This window comes from Bubalus kerabau, chromosome 12 (assembly GCF_029407905.1).
Source record: "Bubalus kerabau isolate K-KA32 ecotype Philippines breed swamp buffalo chromosome 12, PCC_UOA_SB_1v2, whole genome shotgun sequence".
Classification (NCBI taxonomy): domain Eukaryota; kingdom Metazoa; phylum Chordata; class Mammalia; order Artiodactyla; family Bovidae; genus Bubalus; species Bubalus kerabau.
The window spans coordinates 69,024,374-69,049,366 of record NC_073635.1 but is presented as its reverse complement, the minus strand read 5'-3'; the positions used below and the strand labels follow the sequence as shown (position 1 = coordinate 69,049,366).

General features: G+C 38.1%; 1 protein-coding gene and 1 long non-coding RNA gene across 2 annotated transcripts in view; one reads left to right on the top strand and one right to left on the bottom strand.

The window, feature by feature from the left end:
- GPC6 (glypican 6) overlaps positions 1 to 24,993 on the bottom strand; it is a 1,245,321-nt gene that overhangs the window by 319,311 nt on the left and 901,017 nt on the right. The gene's annotated exons all lie outside the window — the stretch shown is intronic.
- On the top strand, positions 8,803 to 20,564 carry LOC129624628 (uncharacterized). The gene is made up of 3 exons (XR_008701079.1): positions 8,803 to 8,908; positions 9,517 to 9,886; positions 20,264 to 20,564. It is a non-coding gene; the product is annotated as an uncharacterized LOC129624628 (long non-coding RNA).

The window sequence follows — 24,993 nt, the reverse complement described above, 5'->3', positions numbered from 1 at the left end:
CTGGATGTATACCTAGACCATTTACTGAAAAATTAAGTGACCTAAAATGACTGGAAAAGAGCCAAGACAATTTTTTTGTTTCCTGTTGCCAGTTCACATGGTGAGCATACTTTAAACACAAGAGTGTAATTATATAATTATTATATAATAGCAGTATGTACAGTATAGAAGTATAATTATTTTTATAAATCTCATAAGTTGTTTTAAGTATATTTAAAATTACCTCTACAAAAAAAAAATTTGATATTTGCCCATTTCCTTAACTCTCATGTTTTCAATCAATGTTTTTGCATTAATAAATAAAAAAAAATCCACAGCTCTATACATAGTAAAGGGTAAGCAGCAATATTTGAATATTTTCATAAATTTTAAAAATTCACATTCAGAGTATGGTCACATGACTCATGATGATAATAAATATTTGTTGGGTTTTTGTTGTTGTTGTTGTTTCCAAGTAATATTGGGACTTTCCTGGTGGCTCAGATGGTAAAGAATCTGCCTGCAAAGTGGGAGGTCTGGGTTTGATCCCTGGGTCAGGAAGACCCCTTGGAGAAGGGAATGGCTACCCATTCCATTATTCTGTTTGGCGAATCCCATGGACAGAGGAGCCTGGAGGGCAATAGTTCATAGAGTCACAAAGAGTTGGACATGACTGAGTGACTAACACTTTTTTACTTTCATGCTAATATTGGCTATTAAGATGTACTTGGTCCACAAACATTTACATTTTAGAAATAGCTTACAGAGAAGCATTCAAGCCCCACCTTTTATTATTGCTTTTTCACTCACAGATACATTAATCATCAGCTTAAAATTGAGAAAACTATCTTTTTCTGTATTATCCAAAATGTAATCACTGCTGGTGAACAGAACTACCTATTTGTATGAAACTTTTCATACAAAGAGGTTATTTAAAGCATTTGTGAGCTAGTTCCACTTTAATTACTAGTTTAAAATATCAGAGTTCTATACATGCCAAAATACCATGTCAAATTGCTCTGAGATGAAATTACATACAATATATATACCCTATTTAAAGACTGCTAAAGATGGGACTTAAGATGAGCAGAATCCATGGACATCAGATCAACTAGAGATTTTGAGATTTTTAGGAGAAGTTTCATTTTTTAAAATGGAACTATAATTAATTACAATATTATGTTAGTTTCAGGTATATGACATAGTAATTAGATATTTTATAGATTATACTCCATACAAAGTTATTACAAAATGTTGATTATACTCCCTGTGCTATACATTATATCTTTATAACTCAGTTTATTTTATACCTAGTAATTTGTACCTCTTTATCCCTTTTACTTACCTTGCCCCTCCTCCCATCCTTCTGCCCTCTGGGAACCACTAGCTTGCTCTCTTCATCTGTGAATAGTATGGTATTGGCACAAAAACAGACATATAGATGAATAGAACAGCATAGACAGTTTGGGAACGAACCAGGTACCTATGGCTGAGAAGCTTCATTTTTCAGGCCAGTATGACTGAAACACCTCTGTTGATAACATGAAACACTGCAGTGCTTTTTATGGGTGCTCACCACTTCCTGTTGCTCACCACTGCCTGTTGCTCACCACTTCCTGTTGCTCACCACTGCCTGTTGCTCACCACTGCCTGTTGTTCACCACTTCCTGTTGCTCACCTGCGCCTCATTAGAGCTTCTCAGGTTCTCCCCCAGGGATGGGACAAGACCTGCTGCCTTGAACTGAGAATACAGCAAAGGTACAGTGTGAAATGGATGGCAGTGAACAGGCCCTGGGGAAGCTCCAGTGCTGTGTGAAAGTAAACTAAGGAAAATAAGAGACAAGGCAAAGAAAGAAGAGAGAGCCGCAGGGTACTAGATTCCAATCTTGGCTTCACTGGTAAGGCAGTGTCCCTGCTTAGCAGATGTTTAACAAATGGGCGACCACCTGCAAATCTGTCAGGCTCTTGACTGAAGTATCACTTGGTATCACTTCTGTTACATTTTCACAGGATTATGATAAGAGTCAGCATCAGTGCTCTGTGTAGAAATCCTCTGAGGATTATAAACTGTTGACATATTTCAGAAGAAATTATTACCATTAGCATTATTGCCTCATACGGAAAGAGGATGATTACCAGTGGTTAGTAAAAAAAAAAAAAACACAAAAAACCCAAAGAATTCACCCAGGCCATGTTCCATCACCTACCAATTCAGAGAAAGATGGAACTGTAGATTGTACCCAGGCCTTGTATGTGTCCCAGTAGACCAAACCCAGTGATCATGTCAGTAAGTTCAGGCTTCTAGAAAGTTCTAGACTAGAAATGACTGTCTAAATGCTGAGGAAGCCCTGTGGTTGTTCTAGGAAAGGGATGTGCTGGCTGAGGCTATTAGAAAACTGGCCTCATAGTTAATAATACTGCATTGCATATTCAAAAGTTGCAAAGAGGGTAGATAGTAAAAGTCTTCATTATAAGAAAAATAAATTTACAATTGTGAATAGTGATGGATCTTAACTAGTCTTATTGTGGTGATTGCCTTGCAATAGACACAATTACTGGATCATTACATTGTACATTTGAAACTAATATAATTCTATATGTGATTATACCTCAATAAAAATATTTAAAAATTGAAAATCCAGTCTCTGTTGAAGTGGCCCCAAATCTAGTCATGCAAAACCAGTGGCTATCTTTCCAGCCCTTTGTCTTATATTCCTAAACATTACGCCAACCTTGGCTCAGTTAGATGAAGAGAAATGTTATCTTTGCTCTTTCAGAGTAATGTGTTAAATACTGAAATTTGAAGGAGTTGTATCCCCCAAATTCACAGGTCACTTTGATTTCCTTTCCCCTAATCTATTTCCTTAAAATAAACAAAAAGAATAAAGACCATATTTGCTTAGATTTATTGGTTTAATTATCTGTGTGATTTGGGAAACTATACTGATTTGAGTCTGATTTTCTTCATTTGTAAATATGGGACATTATATGAGTTAATATCTGTAGTTACTAACGTTAACTCTTAATTCATGCTGAGATCTATGAAATCAGTGAGACTAAGAAGATACCAAACCAGTCAATCCTAAAGGAAATCAGCCCTGAAAATTTATTGGAAGGACTGTTGCTGAAGCTGAAGCTCCAATACTTTGGCCATGTGACGCAAAGTGCCAGTTCTTTGAAAAAGACGCTGATGCTGGGAAAGATTGAGGGCAGGAGGAGAAGGGGTCAGCCGAGAATGAGATGGCTGGAAAGCATCAGTGACACAATGGACACGAGTTTGAGCAAACTCTGGGAGACAGTGAAGGACAGGGAAGCCTGGCATGCTGCAGTCCATGGGTTAGGAAGAGTCAGACATGATTTAGCAACTGAGCAGCAAGAAGAAATTAGTACCAACATTTCAAATTCACGCCACTTTAACTCAGACTTCTACTGAAAATAACTTTTTTTTTTTACCAACATTAAACATATCAATAATACACAGGACACTTAATTAAGTATGTTCTAAGCCATCAGTTAAGATAATTTACACCAACCAAAAGAAAAATGGTTTATTAAAATCCTTCACAAGTACCCTATCCCCAAACCCTCTATTATGCGCTTGTAACTTCCATCAGCTTTCTAATTAAAAAAAAAGACAAAATGCCACACTTTTAATAATGGATGAAAGAAATGTTTCAAAGAATATAGAGTTAATACATTCCTTTACTTTTCAATAAAAAAAAAATCAAATTGACAGAGTAGTGGTAAAGCAGTGGAGGAAAAGAAAAAAAATTATTTTAAAATAAAAAGAATTTATTTTAATCCTAGTGTGGATTAAAAAGTCACACTAGGTTTTAGTTTACTGTCCATTTGTTCATTTGCAAATATAGTCACCTATATGCAGCTTCAGTATCTCCCCCAAGTGAAACTTAAAATGCAAAAATATCCATGAATGTGCACAAATAATAGTTCTTTGGTAAAGATCAAGAAGGGAACACTTACATCTTATACATAATGTTATATCTCTATGTTTCAGAAACACACATAACAATGCTGCTTAATGCAACTTATCATTTTTAATCCCCAAACTTATTTTGAAAACAAGGATACCAAATGATTCTTGTTTGGTAATCACAGGAAAATATGTCCATAGGACATTTAAGATGAATTATTACAGTGAGTCTGTTGTAAAAACAGTATATTTTATGGGTCAGAATGACACAGAATATTTATCTTCATCATAAGAAAGAGTCTCCGTGAATTAGTTATGGTGTGAGCTCTCTAGAGCAATCAATTCTCTCCTCACTTGTGGAATAAATATATTTTACTACAGTCATCATGCATTCTTGTAGACTGCTAAGAGCTTCAGACCACTCTCAGGTTCATGGGTTATAAATTTATTTCTATGGGTGTAGCCCCACATGATATGCATACAGACTATATTAAGCCGAAATTTGCAGATTTATTCCCAAATGAGTGTAGAATGTCTTATTGTCCTGTCAAATAGTTAGCTTTTTCATTTAATCAAAAATATGCATCACGACATTTCAGCAAGATGAAATACCTGCCTTTTAGAAAATCACACTACAGCATAATGAAGCTGAAGCTCCCACCTTTACAAATGCTCAGAAAATCATTTATAAACTCCTCAGGCTCACCTGCACACACTAAAGAAAGAAACAATCCAACAAACTAAACGAGACCAATATGAAGTCAAACTGTGGTGTAAATAGACCTATTTAAGGGAGAATCAAAAGATTCCTAATGAGCTGAGTCACCTGCGTGCCCTTGCTTGCAGTCTATCTTACAGGAGCTCTGTCTGATTACAAAAGGAATGCATTATATTGAAACTAGAGAAAAATTGATTGATATTGAAAAAACTCTGTATCTAACAATGTGCACCTTTCTCTCCTCTGCATACCTCATTTTACAATCCTCTAGGTTATTAGACTAAAGAAAGGAACACATGTACTCAGGATGGGTCTGCAGAGTCAAACATTAGTTAATCAATGATTTATTTCTGAAATGTCCAGATGCTTGACTTCCTATAGGTGAAACATCAGACTCTTTCTCACTTTATATTTAACTGTTCAGTACTATATAGCAATAAAGCTATGAAACAAAAATCTCATGAAAGCAACTACAAGTAGAATTAAATGACATTGAAGAATTTCTGTATGAAATTTCTTAATGGACAGCTTGTCTGATTTTCATTATTTCCATGTACCTTTCACTCAGAGCCTGAGATCTTATGTCAATACTTTTCACTGCTGCTGCTATTAGCAGTGTTTTTTTTTGAATGAGGACAGTTTCCTAAGGTGGTTTTGTATTTACAGAATGGTGACTATTTTCTTTTAGCATTTTTAATGGCTGCAGATAGAAAGGTTGTAGCAATCAATATGTCTGGGAGCAGTGATTGTCTCAAATTAAAATGCTTGTGGAAGAAGAGAGTGATGGAATCCAGATCAAACATGGCAGCTAGCTATTGGGGGAAAGGAAAATTGATAATGTGTTAATGACATGATCTATAACTGATTTCCTGGCAATTTTCCCCAACCATGTTGCCTCATTTTTAAAATTATGATAAAAATTTCATTTCATAAAATTCACCATCTTAACTATTTTTAGGTGGAAAGTTCAGTAGTGTTATGTATATTCACATTGTTGTGAGACTGATCTCCAGAAAATTTTTAACTTTGCAAATCTGAAAACTGACACTCATTAAACAACTTGTTTCATTTTAACAGTGCCTTTATTTATTGTTTGATTGTCCTCAAAATACTTTCACATATGTTCCTAATTTGACATTTCCTTTATTCAAAATGTTAATGTGATTACATAAGTTTGAGCACTTACTATGTGCTGGGTATTGTGCTAAGAGCATAAGTATTCAGAATATATTTGTCAAGGGAATTACTGCGGAAACTACATTTTTTCCCGAGTTTATGGCTTTATATTGTCTCATTCATATGTAACTGAAACATTTTACAGAAAATATTTCACTACAGAAAATGTAAAATGTATTAAATATATTGTTATTAATAGAAAGTTCCATAAACATTAACTTTATGATCCCTTTTGCTTTAAAATACTGCTATTTTTATATTGACATTTAAAAAATTTCTATTATTCCTTAACATCTTACTAGTGACAGAATATTATGATTAGTATTATTCTACCATCCTGAGATATTACAGGCTCATTGCTGTAGCAGCCAGGTTTTGAGGAAAATGAAATAATCAATTCTCTTCTCTTTTTTCCTCATATGCACTCACACTTGTTCATCTTGATGTCTAGCATTTAAAAATTTCTCTTTTCTAGAATGCCTAGTGTCTACTCTCAAGGGCTAGTAAATATTCTGTTTGGCTGTAAGTAAAGTGAGAGTGTTAATCGCTCAGTCGTGTCCCACTCTTTGTGACCCCAGAGACTGCAGCCTGCCAGGCTCCTCTGTCCATGGGTTTCTCCAGGCAAGAATACTGGAATGTGTTGCCATTCCCTTCTCCAGGGGGATCTTCCTGACCTAGTGATCAAACCCAGGTCTCTTGAATTGTAGATGCTGTAAGTAAAGACAGGCTTTCCTGGTGGCTCAGATGGTAAAGAATCTGTCTGCAATGCGGGATACCTGGGTTCGATCCCTGGGTTGGGAAGATCTCCTGGAGGAAGGCATGGCAATCCACTCCAGTATTCTTGCCTGGAGAATCCCCATGGACAGAGGAGCCTGGCAGGATGCACTCTATGGAGTTTCAAAGAGTCAAACATGATTGAGTGACTAAACACAGCACGGTGAGTAAAGACATGGTTAATTCCCAATTTATTGGCAAGTCTCATCTGCTCTGGTGAGTACTGGCAAAGTATTAAGACTTGGATACAAATGCATGGGATTTTTATTTCTGACCTGGCCTCTAAGCTCTGTAATTTAGGATGACTTATTACTCTCAAAGAGTTTCAGTTTCCTCATATGAAAGATGTAGGTAACAATGCTATGTCACAGGAATTAATAGGGGGGAAATCACACATGATAATGGATGTAAAAGGCTCTAAAACTAAGTTTCTCTCAAATGCACTGGTTTATACCTGGGAGCCTGGCTAATGACAAGACTGAAACATATATATTACCATATGTAAAATAGATAGCTAAAGGGAAGTTGCTATATAACACAGGGAGTTCAATGTGGTGCTCTGTGACAACCTAGAAGGCTGGGATGGTGTGGAGTTTGGGGAAGAGGGTTCAAGAGAGAGGGGACAGATGTATACTTAAGGCTGATTCACGTTGTTGCATGGCAGAAGCCAACACAATATCATAAAGTAATTATCCTTCAGTTAAAAATAAATTTTTTTAAAAAGGTATATATATGAAACATTGTAGCTAGAACAATAATTTCTCAATGACTCATGTGGAAACATTTCTCTAGTGAAAAAATGCGTCCTGAGACACACTTAAATTTTTGATTCCAAGGCAAATCCAGTGGTGAAGCCCTTCTCTGCCCTACTCTTAAAAGTCTTTCTTCCCCCCTCAGTTTACAAATTTCAATGAAATAGAATTCTGTATTTTCTGTTGTCAGTACTAAAGAAAGTTTAAGACATTTCTGTTTTATTATAAATACCTCTCTGTGTTTAGCTCTAGAAACTGGAGAGAAGTGAAAATGTCTAGGAAGAAGCCTTTACTGAAAAACTTTTCCTTTTTTTCTATATATTTATCCACGTAATTTGACTGTCTTTCGACTCAAAGATCTTTTCACTCAAAGCTGTGTGGCTTTCTCTCTTTGGATGGTATGCCTGACAACATTAGAGAAAATGTCTCTTCTGTTACCTAATTCTATCCACATGGTCTTGAGAATAAAGATACTGTATATAGAAGAAGCATCAGTAAATATCAGCTTTCTCTGTAGTTCCTTTATCCCCTTTTCTATTTACCTTTGTAGGGCAGAATTTCCTCAACTTTTACACATTATTGGAATGTTTTCTCCCTTCCCAATCTCTCCGTATCTATCTCATGTAAGAATATAGCTAACCTGCTACTCTTCCAACTTGTCCCAACTTTGCCTTCCATGGCAAAACTGGTAAAGAAACCATCTGCCAGTACGGGCGATGTAAGAGACTTGGGTTAGATTCCTGGGTTGAGAAGATTCCCTGGATTAGGAAATGGCAACCTGCTTCAGTACTCTTGCCTAGAAAATTCCAGGGACAGAGGAGCCTGGTGGGCTACAGTTTATGGGGCTGTCTCCCAGTTCGTACCACCCCAGCCTTCCCCGGCTGGGTCCATGTGTCCATTCTCTATGTCTGTGTCTATTCCTGCTCTGCAAATTGGTTCATCTGTATCATTTTTCTAGATTCCATATATATGCATTAATATACGATAATTGTCTTCCTCTTTCTTGCTTACTTCACTCAGTATGACAGGCTCGAGGTCCATCTACATCACTGCAAATGACTCACTTTCATTCCTTTGGTGCCCTGTGATGACCTAGAGGGGTGGGAGCAGGGGTAGGAGAGAGGCTTAAGAGGGAGGGGATATTTGTATACTTAGAGCTGATTAAATTGTGGTACAGCAAAATCTATCACACTGTAAAGCAATTATACTCCAATGGAAAAAAAAATAATTTAAGGCACAAAAAATAAAAAAAGAATATGACTAATCTGAAGCTCCCCTCATCTCGTGACTCTTTCCCGCACAAACTCTTCATGGATCCTTCCTCTCTAGAGCTGTGCTGGCCCGCATGTCAGCCGCTAGCCACAGGTGTCGACTGCTCACTTGAAATGCGGTGCAGTGCAAGCTAAGTCGCTTCAGTTATGTCTGACTCTGTGCAAGCCCAGGGACTGTAGCCTACCAGGGTCCTCTGTCCATGGGATTCTCCAGGCAAGAATACTAGAGTGGGCTGTCATGACCTTTGCTAGGGGATCATCCCGACCCAGGGGGCGAACCTGTGTCTCATGTCTCCTGCATTGGCAGGTAGGTTCTTTATCACTAGTGCCAACTGGGATGTGGCTAGTCTGAATTAAAATGTCGTGAAAGTGTAAAATACACACTAGATTTTGAATAGTTTATCAAAAATTTGTCAATCATAATTTAATATCAATTACATGCTAAAACAGTAACATTTTAGATATGTTGAACTAAGTAAAATATTTTATTAAAATTGATTTCATCTTTTTTTATTATAAAGTTGGTGCAAGTTTATTGATAAGAATGTAGAAACTACAAACTTATAAAGAATAAAATGAAAATCTATCACCATTATAGATATTTCCTATTTGTATTTTGGTGAATATCCTTTCGGATTTTTGTTTATCCTTGAAAAAGTAATCAAAGAAAAATACATGTAAGATCATACAATGCATGCTATCTGGCAGTTTGCTTTTCAAAAATAACCAGCAATAGCTGCAAATAACTGCAAATATATGTAGAGATACATTAGTTTTATATGCTATAGGATATTCCATGATATGGATGAACCACAATTTATTTATCAACTATATGGTTAAGTAGTGCTAAACAACAAGTCACAGTCAGACTGAGTGGAACTGAACCATCTGTTACCTCTCATTGTTTCTGTTTAGGAATTTGGAAGGACCTTGACTGGGCACTTGTCCCTTGCAGTATCTCATACAGTTCAAGTTAGATGTCAGCTGGCTGACCAGGACTGCAGGGGCCACTTCTAAAGTGGTTCACTCTTTTGACTGCCAGGTTGGTTCCATCTGTTGGCCGGGAGCCAATCCATGAGGCTTCTTGGGTGTCCTACAGTCCTGGTAGTCTGCTTCCCCCAGGAAGAGAGATCCAACAGACCAGGCAGAAGCTGCAATGCCCGGGATGGTCTACCTGCAGAAGCCACACAGCATGTATACTCTGTCAGTTACACAGGGCCAGCTCCCATCCATTGGTGAAGGGGAATGAAGAGCATGAATTATCAGCAGTCATCTTGGCATGGAGGTTGGTTATCTACCCAGGTTTTGTTTACGTTTTTGAAGATTTTATTTTATTTTAATATTTTAAAAAATTTTGTTGGAATAGAGTTGACACAGTAGGGGAAGGAGACGGGGGTCAAATTGAGAAAGTAGCATTGATATCTATATGTCATCATGTGTAGATAACTAGCAGGACGCTGGTCTACAGTACAGAGAGCCCAGCCTGGCACTCTATGACAACTTAGAGGGGTGGAATGGGGGGAGAGGGACGCTCAAGAGGGAGGGGAGATTGATATATATATAAAGTTATGACTGATTGGTGTTGATGTACAGCAGAGACCACCACAACATTGTAAAGCAATGATCAGCCAATTAAAAAAAAAAAAAGAAGTGACAAGAAATGGCATTGCCACTGGAGAAAACATTTCTACATCTTTTTCTCATGGCGTATCTGTTTGAACCAAACCGTATTTAAACTTTATATGCGATTCTTCATCTTAATATGTATATGGCTTTGTGGTGGTGCCAGTAATTTCTGTAACAGACTTTTCTTCCCTGATACTCAGATAGGCAGACACGTTTGTTTCAAGCTATCTGATTAAGCGTTCAGACTCTTGCAGACTTATCTAAGCTGCAATATCATTTGTTTATCCAGCTTTATTGCTCTCCCGTCTCTACCCTGTTAAAGCTGTACAATTACCCTATGCACAGCATAAATAGCATGGAAGCCTTCAGCTGTTCTCATTTTTCAGAAATAGAAAAAAAAAGTAGCATCTTCAAGCAGTGTGGCTGAGTCTGGTGTCCTTGTAAAGTTGAATGATGCCCTGACATAAGCCGGGCACCAAGCTAGATAAGCAGCACCGTGAGGAGGGCAGCATCCTGTGGCTGCATTTGCTGTCCTAGGTATTTCCCACAGCCACAGGACTCTCTTTCATATTTAATCGAAATATTGCCTTTTCAAATGCGTTCAATGAAATTTCAGGGCCAATTTTCTTGTAATTTGGCCTGTGCTAGCATCATCTGAAACTTCACAGGAACTCTGCGTGAACATGGAATGCTCAGTGAGTTCTCTCCAGGATTGGATATGCTGATCACATCCAGATGGCCTCGTTTTACAACTTCTGCCATCAGGTCATTAAGGGAAATAAATTCAAATAACTCCTGAATCCTGTATGCAAGTGTTCATTCTTTAGAACTACTTAAAATTAAAAATATATGCTTAAGACGCCTTTAAAACACACACACACATAATTTGATCTCTGGTTTTGTGTTTTTTTTTTTTTCCTTGCCAGTTACCATAGTGAGAAATGAAATTAAAAGGGGTTATGACTCTTATGTTCTCTTTTCATTTAAGAGGCTCCATAAACCAAGTTGAAACTGATAAACCCAGACACCCATATCTCCTGGTTATCATCATCTTTCCAACTTGAATGAATAAGGACTGTTTAGAGTTGCAATGATTCGATTTAAACAACTACCTAGTGAATGTCAATTCATGGATCACTGACTCCAGAGGTCTAAGTAACAGAATTAATTGCTTGTCGACTCGGACTGGCTACATCTAATTATAATTCAGATGCAAACTTTTTTGTGTGGTTCCTTTCAGAACACCACAAATCATCTGGCTGATCTGTTATCCAAAAATGAATTAAAAGAATATGACCTTTCCTATAATTTTGAAGAATTCTATTGGTTGATTCACAAAATTGCAATTAGGTTAGTAGTGTTAGTCGCTCAGTCGTGTGCAAATTTCTGTCATCCCATGGACTGTAGCCTGTCAGGCTTCTCGGCCCATGGAATTCCCTAGACAAGAATACTGGAGTGGGTTGCCATTCCCTTCTCCACGGGATCTTCCTGACCCAGGGATCGAACCCGGGTCTCCCATATTGCAAGCAGATCTTTACCATCTGAGCCACCAGGTTAATAGATGGCATAGCCCACTTGCACTTCAGAAGAGGGATATCATCAACATCAGACTCTTTCAGTTGTTTTTGTTTCAGCAAGAGGCCTAAATTTTCAAGTACACTGTTTTACCTGGCACAGAAATGGCAAGAATGCAAATAGAACTGCAGTGGCTTCCCTGGCTTGAATGTTGCTCTTTCCATTTTACCATTTTCATGAACTGGGAAATAGATGATACAACTACCTTCCCAATCACAGCAACCAAACCAAAAAACTGTCTTTGGTGAGGCCTTTTCCCATTTGTTTTCTTTTCCAGTTTTTCACAGCATCATATAAATTGGATTCAGCTTCACCTTGATGAAATGATATAAACATTTTGGGTCCTGGTGACCTTTTATGACAGGGTATGAGGTCCCCAGAATGCAGTCTACCAAAGCAATAAAAGTTGAATTTCACTTTCTGTTTTGAGGTCCTCTAAGAGCCAGGAATAACTCTAACTTTCCAGATATGACACTGCATGATCTGATAATTTCAAACATTACAGTATATTGGCAAGTGAGGGATGATGGAGCCATTGTGTGATAAATAGGTTATAGAGTCAGACAGCTGAAGTCTTAATCTTTGTTCTTGCCCATTGGAACTGTGTGAAGTGAAAGTGAAAGTGTCAGTCACTCAGTCGTGTCTGACTCTTTGAGACTCCATGGACTGACTATAGCCTGCCAGCTCCTCTGTTCATGGAATTCTCCAGGCAAGAATACTGGAGTGTGTTGTCATTTCCTTCTCCAGCATCCCAACCCGGGATCAAACTGGGTTTCTGCATTGCAGGCAGATTCTTTACCATCTGAGCCACAGGGGAAGACCCTAGGAACTGTGTGGCCTTGGCTAATTTCCTCACTCACACAACCCAATCCTAGTTTATATTTACTTCTCCATAAAATGATCATCTCAACTCCATTCTCATCTTGTGAAGTTGAAATGAGGAATAAACAAATAATGCTTGCTAAATACAGTTGATCTTCATTATTTGAAGATTTTGTATTTGCAAATTCACCCACTTGCTGAAATTTATTTGTAATTTATTTGTAATTATTTATTTATAATAAATTTGTAATACCCAGCTCAGTGGACATGTGCATGCATAGAGCTGTGACAAATTTAAGTCCTTATATGCTCACATTCTCAGCTGAGGCTGAACAAGATGAAGCTTGCCTTCTTAAGAGTTTATGCTCTCATGCTCTAAACTAGTGTCTGTTTTACAGCCTATTTATTGCTACATTTTTAAAATGTTTGTTGTTTTGTTGATGACTTCACTCTTTAAAATGGGTCCCAAGTGTTGAGCTGAGATGTTCTGGTATTTCCGAGATCTATGCTGGGATATGCCTTATGGCAAAAATATGTGTGTTAGATCAGCTTCACTTCAGGTATAAGTTATAGAGTTGTTGGCTATGATGTCAATATTAATGAATTAATAATATATATTAAGGTGTCTTTAATAATATATAATAAGGTATCTTTAAGAAGAAACTCACATAAAACAAGGTTATGTATTGGCTGGCTGATGAAGATGTGACCAGAGGCTCATAGGAACCTAACCCTCTATTTCCTTTAGGAGCCTTGGTTCAGTATTTGATAATTTAGTGCTCGCATTCATGGTGACTTTATATAACATAACCACAATGAATAAAGAGAATTGATTGTATGTAACTCAGGGCCTGAATGTGCTCACAAAATGCCAATAAAATAATTATGAGGAATAATAATCATCATTGCACATACTTTCCATCAATAAGTTAAGCTTTAGGGGAACTCACAGGAATTTTTAAGAAGATATGGAGGATATTTAACTTTAGTGGCTACTATGGCATCTCTCCATTAGCAGCAGCCAAACAAAAAACTGGACTGAATCACTTGGAATTTCTTACTTGCATGATATTGATGTTGTCTTCCTGGAATTCCAATTCTAGACTCGAACAGAGTTAAGCAGAATGTTGGAAATATGAGGACCAAAGTCAAGATATCTCCCTTCATTGGCTTTATGAAATAATGATGCCAGTAGTCTGAGACTTGATGATGTATTAAACACTTTTAACTGTCATGAGGTCAAGGATATATTAAAGCTCTTTACCTGACATATAATTGATTTTGTCAGAATTGATGAGTTTATCTGGTATATTCTCCCTTGCCAGTGGAATAAAGACCTGGAAGCATAACAGGTTCAGGCTTAATTGATTTTGTGCAGCTGAGTTGAGTACTTAATAAAGGACATGGAAGTCGGCATCATGAAGTTTCTCCAAGAAACTCTTCCAATTCAATTGATTTAGAACATGATGAAAAGTCCTTTGTACAGTAATCCAGGAGCTGCTGTATGCTAATGACTGTGCTCTTGAAGCTCAGGGGTGAGAAGATGTAGAAATAATCACCTAGCCTTCTGCAGACTCTGCATAGTGACCAGACTAATCAGCTTGAGAGAGATGGATTAGGTCATAGCCTCCACCAAGGAAATCCAGAGTCCAGCCAAAGACTTCCAATGATGGTGCAAAAGAGAGAGATGCCAGTGAATGTGGCTGTGAAGACTTCACATAATTCTGTGGCTGTCTAGTTTCCAGCCCTTGGAAATCAGATGGAATGGGCTCCTACATCCCTGGGGAGGTTGGCAGCCAGAAGGTACTATTAATATGATCATAGCTTCCAGCTTGGGAATGCAGGTTCTTCAGAGCTCCACTGGTGTTCAGATTTCTTTTTTCTTAGCTGTGATGTTTTTCTTTAAAAAAATTATTTTACATCGGAGAAGAATTGATTTACATAGCTCCCGCAGTGACTCAATGGTAAAGAATCCGTCTGCAATGCAGGAGCCACAAGAGATGTGGGTTCAACTCCTGAGTAGGGAAGATTCCCTGGAGAAGGGCATGGCAGCACACTCCAGTATTCCTGCCTGGGAAATCCCATGGACAGAGGAGCATGGTAGTTATAGTCCATGGGGTTGCCAAGAATTGGATATGACTGAGTAACTAAACACACACACACACACACGCACACACACATCTATTCTTTTTCAGATTCCTTTCCCATGTAAGTTATTACAGAGTATTGAGTAGAGTTTCCTGTGCTATACCATAGGTCCTTATTGATCATCTCTTTTATATACAATAGTGTGTATATGTTAATCTCAATCAGATTTTTAAATGTTATGAAACTGGACTTAGTGCAATAGAAGATGTCACAAAATTCATAAGCATCACCTAGGGCTCATATTAGAGGTCTTCCAGTATTAGCAAAATGCTCTTAGCAAGGGGTGCAAAAGGTTTAAAGAAGAATGGAGACCCCTGTAGTATGCAGAGTTCAGTGGGCTGGTATCCACGCCCACACAGGGATGACTGCTGTGTGCTGTTTCTCCAAGGGATGCAGAGGAATTTACCAGGCTCTCAGGTTGCAAATCCAAGTTCCCAGGCAGCGCTAGACCCCAAAGCAGGTTCGGCCAAAGAAGACCATAGGGCTGTTACACAATTCCATACAGAAGTGTGGGCATGTCTCATTCATTTCTTTTTCTCCCCAGTGCAGGGCAACAGGTAGTAGTCAAGAATTACCAGTCTGAAGTCACATGGCTCTGATTTTATGGTTTATTAGCTAAGAGGCCTTTGGCAGTTTACTAAATCTCCCCTGTGCCCTCATTATCTTTATCAACAACTTTTACGACTGCTGCCCAGACTTGATGTGATTCTGGAAGGAAAGTTACAGTGCTTGGCACATGTTGGGTTCTTAATAAACGTCAGTTTTTGCCTTTTTGTTTCAAGACGTTGCTCAAACAATGATACCTGAACTGGCTTGGTCTTGTTTTGCTTCTCTACTTTGCTATGGCTTTGAAAGTTGGCTTCAAGGTTCTGATGTGCTTCTGTTTCTGAGGTCTGGCTTATATTTTACACCTTGGAGGTGATTTAATCACCCTGGCCTTGTTTTACATGACTTGGCTCTGGTTTGTTTCCCAGATCACATATGCTTTGACACTTACAATAGCTTGCAGGCCTCTGCCCTAGTTCTTGGCATATTCCCAAATATGAAATGCAGAATTTCTTAGATCTGCTCATTCATCTACTTTCCCTAAGAGGGAGCATGTAGGAATACCTTCAAACACTGGACTTCAAGCCATGATTCATGTAATAAGGTGGGGTTGGGGCTTTCTGCATAATGTTCTAGAAGGCAGTAGTGAGACATTTCCCCTGACCAAATTTATTCTCTTTCTCTGGTTAATTAATAATTAAAAGGTTTTCTAATATTCCACCATGGTTCTCTGTACAGTAGTCTCCCTGAGAAAACTAACCTTACCTGTTTTGAACGCAGGGTAATTACAACCTTATTTTTGAACCACTAGTAAGATAGTCCATCAAGTGAGAACACATGTTCTTACTTTTATTCAGAATTTTTTATGAGAAAAATTGCTTCTTAGTAAAAAGAGTTCTCAGATACACTTCTTGTGCTTATTTTAACCTGAAAAAGTTTTCTTTAAAGATTTTTAAAATAAAGTCTCTGGTTTACTAGTGATTTTTGTTATGTTTTGTACAATAAGTACCAAAAGATAGTTATCTCATGTATAATGAATCATGTCTGTTAAGATAGAAGGTCAAGGGTCCTACCATATTTAACTGGAAGAAATAGAAATCCAGATCACAAAGGCTGTGTAGGGAGCTGGTGAAAGAGTCAGACAAGGACTTCCAATCTTGGTGTCTTATACTCTATTCACTAAGTCATGTTCTATCACCCATATTTTTTTAAAAATTGGGATATAATTGCTTTACAGTGCTGTACAATAAAGTGAATCAGCTATTGGTATATGTATATCTTCTCCATCTTGGACTTTCCTCCCACCACTAAGCCCATTCCACCCCTCTGCGGGTTATCACAGAGCACTGAGCTGAGATCCTTGTGCTACTCGGCAGCTTCCCACTAGCTATCTATTTTACACATGGTCGTATATAGTTGTCAGTGTTACTCTTCCAGTCCATCCCAATTCCATATAAGGCCCAGGTTCACCTAAAGAGCCATGAGCATATTTATAGATTATTTTTTCTTAACCATGAAGAAAACATATTTGAATGTGACCCACTTTCCATGAACTCTTGTGATGGTGTCTCCAAGGCACACAATACCAGAAAACTTAGACCAGTGTTTCATTCCCCTGGTGCACGCTCATCTTGGCTGCAGAATTTCTGCCCCTTGCAGTGGTGACTCCATCTCACCTGTCCACCAGTCACTCCATCACCTGTCCTAGCCCTTGAAAGACAGCTGGAAGATAAGTGCTTCACAAATGCTGCTGGTGGCATGGCAGTCTGAGCATCTTTATTTACTTCTCTTTCCTAAAGCTTTTTCAACTAAAAATATGAAGAAGTGGCTAGATCAAATGGATAAAGTATTCTTTAAAAATTATGGAAGCAGAAACCATTTTAGTTGAATCTCTAACCTACAAACAAAAACCAAAAGGAAGAAGAAAAAAAGTCAATATTTAGTACATTCATAGAAGAAAAGGAGGATTATTATGACCAATAACTTACTAAGGAAAAATTGTACCTGTGTTTTAAGTACATAAACAGTTAAAGAAACAGAGAACAAGATATACAGTGGAAAGGGCATTGGATTTCAGACATTTGCTAAGAATTTCACTCAGTTCAACAACATATTAGCAGTGAGAACAATATATTGCCTATAGGCTGCTGGTCTCACTACGGCACACAAGGACTATAATTGCCCCTGCCTTCTTCACAGTCTTGTGAAGATAAATGTGATAATATTTGTGAAAAGTGTTTGAATTGCTTGAAAAGTATAAGGTCATAAAAAGTAAAATACTATTCTTGGTAGAAGGCCCTTATTATAAACAAGACCATTGTAGGTAGCATCCTAACTCATCTCTTGGCTTCTTGGCATATATCCTGTTCTATTCAATATGAACCTCCATGCTGGTTTAGTCATCTAAACATATCATTTTCCTACTCAAAAGCAAACCCAAACTCCCCTTACTCCCAGAAACCCAAACAAAAACTCTAAAATTGTACCATCGCTTATCAGATAAAGTATAAATCCATTATATAGTTTATCCTTGGCACTAACTCTCACTTCCCTTGCAGCCAAACCATTCTTCTCACTGTCTCATGATGCCCTGAAACTTCTAGCTTCTATGCCCAATACTGTGCTACCTATCCTCCAAGACTGAGCTTCAACACAAGGACAGCATCTTTTGGTGACTCAGCATAGTACGAAAAGCACTATACTCAGGTTCTGCCTCTTCTTCTGCTACCAAATCAGCTTTATAATCTTGGGCAAGTCAATCAAACTCTCTGGACGTCAACTTTATTAACTTAAAAAGAATAATAACACTTCCAAGGCCTGGATAAGAGGATTTCTCAATTCCCTTTCAAATCATGACATTTAAAACCAACCAACCCTTATATCCACCTGCAGTGAAGGAGACCCTGGTTTGATTCCTGGGTCAAGAAGATCCACAGAGAAGGGATAGTCTACCCACTCCAGTATACTTGGACTTCCCTGATGGCTTAGCTGGTAAAGAATCTGCCTGCAATGCAGGAGACCTAGGTTCAATCCCTGGGTTGGGAAGATCCCCTGAAGAAGGGAAAGGCTACCCAACTCCAGTATTCTGGCCTGGAGAATTCCATGGACTGTATAGTCCATGGGTCACAATGAGTCGGACACGACTGAGAGACTTTCACTTCACAACCTTTATACATTGTTGAGAGAAGCTCTGAGAGTATTTAGTTTCTTCATCACAAACAGTCTTTGAAATAAAATACTTTAACTCACATTTGAATTCATTTGCACATAACTGAGTTTCATAATTGCTGATCTGAGGGTATGAATTCATATTCTTACAGATAATGGACCATATGAATATCAATTGATTTCTATCATGAATCATGCCTAAGTAAAACTATTCATATGTCAGTTTCCTCCTTTCCCAATTTATTATATACACATAAAATACACATGATATAATTTTTATTTCCAGGTGGCCTTAGTGGTAAACAACCTGCCTGCCAATGCAGGAGATGCAGAAAACCTGGATTTGACCCCTGGGTCAGGAAGATCCTCTGCAGGTGGACATGGCAACCCACTCCAGTATTCTTTCTTGGAGAATTCCATGGACAGAGGAGCCTGGCAAGCTACAGTCCATGGGGTCACAAAGAGTCAGACATGACTGAAGTGACTTAACACACACACATAAAATATATATGGTATAATTTTTATATAGTATATATATACACTAGTTTATTATGTAGAAAAGTGTATGTTCTGTGTAGTACGGGAGAAGCCCACAGAGAAAGAATTCTGTATCAGCAGGTTTTCTCATTATGACTCAAGACTTAGCCTTGGATAAAAAATTTCTAAAAGAACAGGTGGCAGTAATGGAGCATAGTTTCTCTGGATTTATGTACAGTTCATAAAAATGTTCACAGAACATTTCAGAAAGTGGTATGAGTATTTTTCATTAATAATGGTAACTAAATATTGACATACAGTAATTTCTTTAAGAAGCCCACTTTATAAACCTTAGCTTCTTGGGAGATGAGAGAACTACAACCATGCACAGTAATATGGGGCTTGAGTCATTAGTGATGAATGGGAAAGCCATTTTCACTAGCATCAAATGTTCACTAATCCCAAAACTTCTCATTTTGATAACTGATGAGCATTATACAGGCCTGTGCTGTGTTTATCATTAAGTCAGTGGATAGAGAAAAGATTAATAGAAAGGCATGTATATCTAAGTACTGTGTTTTATCAGAACAGTAAGAAGAGAGTTATGTATTAAAGCCTCCTGTCCAGCTGGGGAATTCTGGCCTTTTTGGAAAAGCTGTCCACATACCTGTTTATTAATAACAGCCATCTATTTATTTTAATGATATATAAAACCTAAACCTGTTCACTTGGACTAGGATTTGAGTCAAAATCATAACTGTTTATTGTCAATCAGAAAACTAGATTCTAAATGGATTCACTCCTTTCTACACTTTTTCAATGTCTATCAAGTGCCAGACATTCTTCTTGTCCCCAGGGTTATTAGAAATGTTAAAAATGAAGTGCCTGATCTCATGTAACTTGTATTTTTATGGGAACAGGGTGGACAGTAAAGAAATAAAATAACAAATAGCTAACATACAGCCAAGAAGAGGTAAGTGCTATAAAGAAAATCTTGAGCAGAATAGGGGTGCAGTGTGATGGAAGGGCTATTTTAGGTGGAGTGTTTAGACACGTTCTTCTGTGCAGATGGTTTTCCAGCAAAGGCTGAGATGAAAATGTCTGAGAGGTCATGGGTCACTTCATGAATCAGATACACCATGGCAAACCCCCTAAATATTCTACACTGGGATGGGTTCTAGAAGAAATGTAAGGTCCAGAACATAGAGAACCTCTAATTTGGCTACAGAGACTGGGTTAGCAAACACAGAAATTAGAGAATAAGTGATGATGGATTGCATGTTACTGACTCTGTGCACAGAATGATTCCAGAGATGGAAGGTGGTGACATCTGTTGAGTATCTGGGGACAGTTTCATGGAGGATACACACCTTCAACTTCTGAAGATAAAAGGAATCCGGAAAAATGGAGGATGAAAGAACACAATTCATGAGGAACAGCAGGGGCAGAATAGGAAGCTCCAGCAAAGGCTGGACGAAGGGTGAAGAGAGGAGAGTTTACTGAGCATCAGCTGTGTACCAGGTCCCATGGAAGACACTTGATGCACGTGCTTTCCTTGAATCTTTTTACATTAGGTGAGTGGTCACCATGGGAGGAGCTGGTTAAATTTAGGGAGGATAAGATCTTTCCCAGGGCCATACTTGTTTTAAAGGGGAGTCACAGAGAGAGTGAGAAAACTGCTTGACTTGTATGCTTCAGAGAATGGAAGGATATTCAGTTGGATAGACGGGGTGAGTTCAGAGAGGGTCTGAAAATCATCTGTGGGGCACAGTATCTAGAGCTCGAAGATAGGGAAACCAGCTAACAGGTAGTGGCAGGAAGTGCCAAACCTGACTTTGAGTAGAGGCAGTTGGAAGATTGAAGGCAAAAGGAGAAGGAGGCGGCAGAGGATGAGATGATTAGAAAGCATCACTGACTCAATGGACATGAATTTGAGCTAATTCTGGGAGACAGTGGAGGACAGAGGAGCCTGGCATGCCACAATCCATGAGGCCACAAAAAATCAGACATGAATTAGCAACTGAACAACAAAAACAAGTGGATTTGGGGAATAATGTGAATTGGAAGACATGGAGACATGGTTACAGGAGAATAAGGAGATGCAATCTCAATCGTTTTGTGAGAGAATAAAAGAAAAGAATGTAGACACACAGAACTGGGATATTAGGAGGGAGATTCCAATGATAGATAAGGTCAACTCAGTGTAATTGCAAAGCTATAGGTTCCACATGTGTGTATGAACAGGTTACTTAGTAACCATATTTCTTGTATGGTGCCTGGACTTAACTAGACACTTAAAAACATAGTTGGTCTTCACAAACTGAGTCATTCTCTTGAACCAATATTTCTTTACAGACCCTTTAGCTTCTTCCTCTCCAACTACAAGTGCAGTGCTTTTCTGACCTCTTCTTCCGCTCTGTTCCTCATTAAACCCTCCCTCTCCTGTGTCACATTCTTATAATTTTAGGTGTTAGTAGTTCAGTGCATTCTCTCACCAATTTAACATACCCATTGTTACAAATATCATGAGTTTAAAGAGAGACATACACTATGGAAATTTCAGTTTGCATGACAAACCAGTGAGAGAATAATTGAAAGAAAATATGCTTTTTGAGCTTTAGAGAATTGCTTCCACCAATTTGGAAAAATAAATAAATAAATCAGGATCACTTACAGCTACATATTATTATTGGTACTACAAATATATTTGGATAAACACAATAAACCAGTCAGAAATACACTGAATAGATGACAAATACAAATATTTAAAAGTCAGAGATATTTCTTGAATCTCAATGAATTAATCACCTAAGAGTTAGTCAACATTAGTTACAATGTGCTAAGTCGCTTGAGTCATGTCCAACTCTCTGCGACGCTATGGACTGTAGCCCACTAGGTTCCTCTGGCCATGGGATTCTCCAGGCAAGCATACTGGAGTGGGTTGCCATGCCCTCTTCCAGGATTGCTGCTGCTGCTACTGCTGCTAAGTCGCTTCAGTCGTGTCCAACTCTGTGTGATCCCAGAGACGGCAGCCCACCAGGCTCCCCCATCCCTGGGATTCTCCAGGCAAGAACACTGGAGTGGGTTGCCATTTCCTTCTCCAATGCATGAAAGTGAAAAGTGAAAGTGAAGTTGCTCAGTCGTGTCCGACTCTTCGTGACTCCATGGAATGCAGCCCACCAGGCTCCTCCATCCATGGGATTTTCCAGGCAAGAGTACTGGAGTGGGGTGCCATGCCCTCCTCCAGGATTAGTAAGTGATAATCCTGTTGCTCTGGACCAATGTGCTAAGAACCATCCTGTATTTATACTCTTTCCATTAGAACTTGTGACCATTTTAAATATTCAATTAAACTGTTAACTCCTATGAACAAAGCCCATCAGAAAACTCTTGGAGAACATCCTCGGCAATGATGAGCCAGAGAAAATAAAGTGAAATGCTTTCCCTCAGAATGGGGAAATTTATTAAATTGACTGTCCTTTTCACTTTTATCACTGTACTTTACCTACTCTGTTTATCCCTGAATGGCTAATGTCTCTGAATGAATTCTCCACAGATTGATACATGGGAGTAGATTTCCCTATGTTATTTGCTGTTAGAACACAATTTATTTTTTTTTCAAATATAATTGGAATTGCTTATCAGCCTTTTCTTCAAACTCCCAGCTCTTAAATCTGATTGAATAGATGGAGTCACAAAGGAAATGAATGTCTCCATCCATCCAGCAACCGAGATTCACAGACACTAAATTTCCAGACACTAAGCCAGCCTGTCTTTTCTTAAAAAGCTTCAACTGAGAGTTGGAGAAGTAGGTTCTTTTGAGATTAGATTCTGGGTTGATAAATTCAAACAACTGGTCTCTGGTTTTTTTCTCTATGATAAATGAAATTTCATTTGGAGGCCTGTAAAATAATTGTATTATAGTCACTGAAAGAGGGAAAGTACTAGAACAAATGGTATTTGTTATGGCATTTCCTATGGTGCATTCGAATAATGAAAACATCGGGATATTGTGCCCTCTTAATAGTCTGGATACCAAATGTGTTAATTGTTTATTTGATTAGTGAACATTTGTTCCGGTACTCCTGTGTGCCAGGCAATATGATATGACCTAGGGAAGTGAAGATGAGTGGTATCTGACCCTATTACCCAGGAAGATAAAAAGTCTAGTGCAGGAAACAGACATGTAAATAAAAATTACACAACAATGTGTGGAGGAGTAACGGAGATGCATTATAGGATGCTTATGGAACGTGGTGAAAGCAGTGTCTGTGTTATTTACAAGTTTTAAAAATGTGTAACATCAGGAGTAATCCAGGTGCACACATATGTGCAGCTGTAGCATACACACTTGAAGTGTTCTATTAGTTAGAAATATTAAAGTGGAAAGTCGCTCGCAGAAACATTTTTGCATTTAGTTCACCATGGGTGAAATAACTGTCCTTAATAAACTCCAATACGTCATCTGCAGAGATTTCAATGACTCTACAAACATTTACAGGCATGAAAATACTTCCAGTGTGGATCTGTTTCTAGTGCTAAATAACAGCATTTCCCTGTCTTTGCATTTATCTCATACTTTTACACTGTCTTGTTAGAAATCTCTGAAATACCACTATATCTACAACGGAAATGGAGAGAAAGAAGGAAGCACAGAATTTAATTGGCAGTTCTAGCTCATGCAATCTTAGCGCAGAATATTACAGGGAAAATTTTATGTGTATAAAAAATATACTTACCATGCTAGAGTTTGAAGACTCTAATCATGTTTTTAGGCTTCCTGTATTATTATATTCATAAAGTGGTTATGGCTTCACACACCATTAATATAGATGATGCTGTATAGCTACTATTACATGATAAATGCAAAGATATTTTTTTCTACGTTCAATAATTTAAGGATATATACACATCTGTAAGCATATGAGCATATAAAGAATTTTAAGATCCAGGAGTAAAACTGTCTGGTAGGCCAGCCCCTTTATTTGTTACCCAGGCTTTAAATTTGATATAACTACCTCAATTCTGAAAAGAGGTTAAACTTTCCATTTTCTCTCAAGTTCATTCATTGTACCACATTTATATGTTATATTGGATGCATTGTGATATAATCAACTTTTAACTAAAAAAGCATACACACATTACAGTGAGATAAATGCTTTTTGTTTTATGTTATGTAGGTCATCTTCCTATGCAAGGTGAAAATATAATCATTTGCTGACTTAACTTCAAAGACAGCTCTACTGATTTACTTCCAAAAGGCAGAGTCAAATATTAAGTAGTCATCTGGTGTTGATGTGCTGAAAGCCTAGGGAAGTTTGGGTAACTGTCTCCTATGTTTCCATCTTCAGCACTGGGCATCAAAAGAACAACTATTGCTGACCTTTCTATCTGCGGTCAAGGGTATGTAAAGCCTACTTATTATTGTAGGGGTATCAAATTCAATAAATATAATGTCAAGTACAGGCAGTCAGAAGGGATGGGATTTATGAGCAAAAGGAGTTCAAGCAGTTTAAATCCAATGTGATTTTTGAAATCTGTTGAAAATCACTTCTAAACCTTCATTGTAATGTTTAAAACATAACTTCATTTATACTGCATCTGATTCTGAAAATACTCTTGGCACAGGAGAACAAGACATCCTTATCTGCCCACATTTTAAAAAGTAGGATTTTTGCTGAGATATTGAATATGAGCTATTTAATCTGAATTTTCACATGATGATTGCTACCCTGGAAGAAAATACATGAAGCCTATTGAGGATGTCTGTCAAATAAAGTATGATGTTTTTATGCTACCTGTACCCCTCTGGATGGAAGAAATTTGCACTGCTGGGAAAATATGCAAACCACTAATGTATGGTTCTCTAATACGCATTGATTTCCAAAACACCCCTGCTGCTGCTGCTGCTGCTGCTGCTAAGTCGCTTCACTCATGTCCGACTCTGTGCAACCCCATAGACGGCAGCCCACCAGGCTCCCCCGTCCCTGGGATTTTTCAGGCAAGAGTACTGGAGAGGGGTGCCATTAC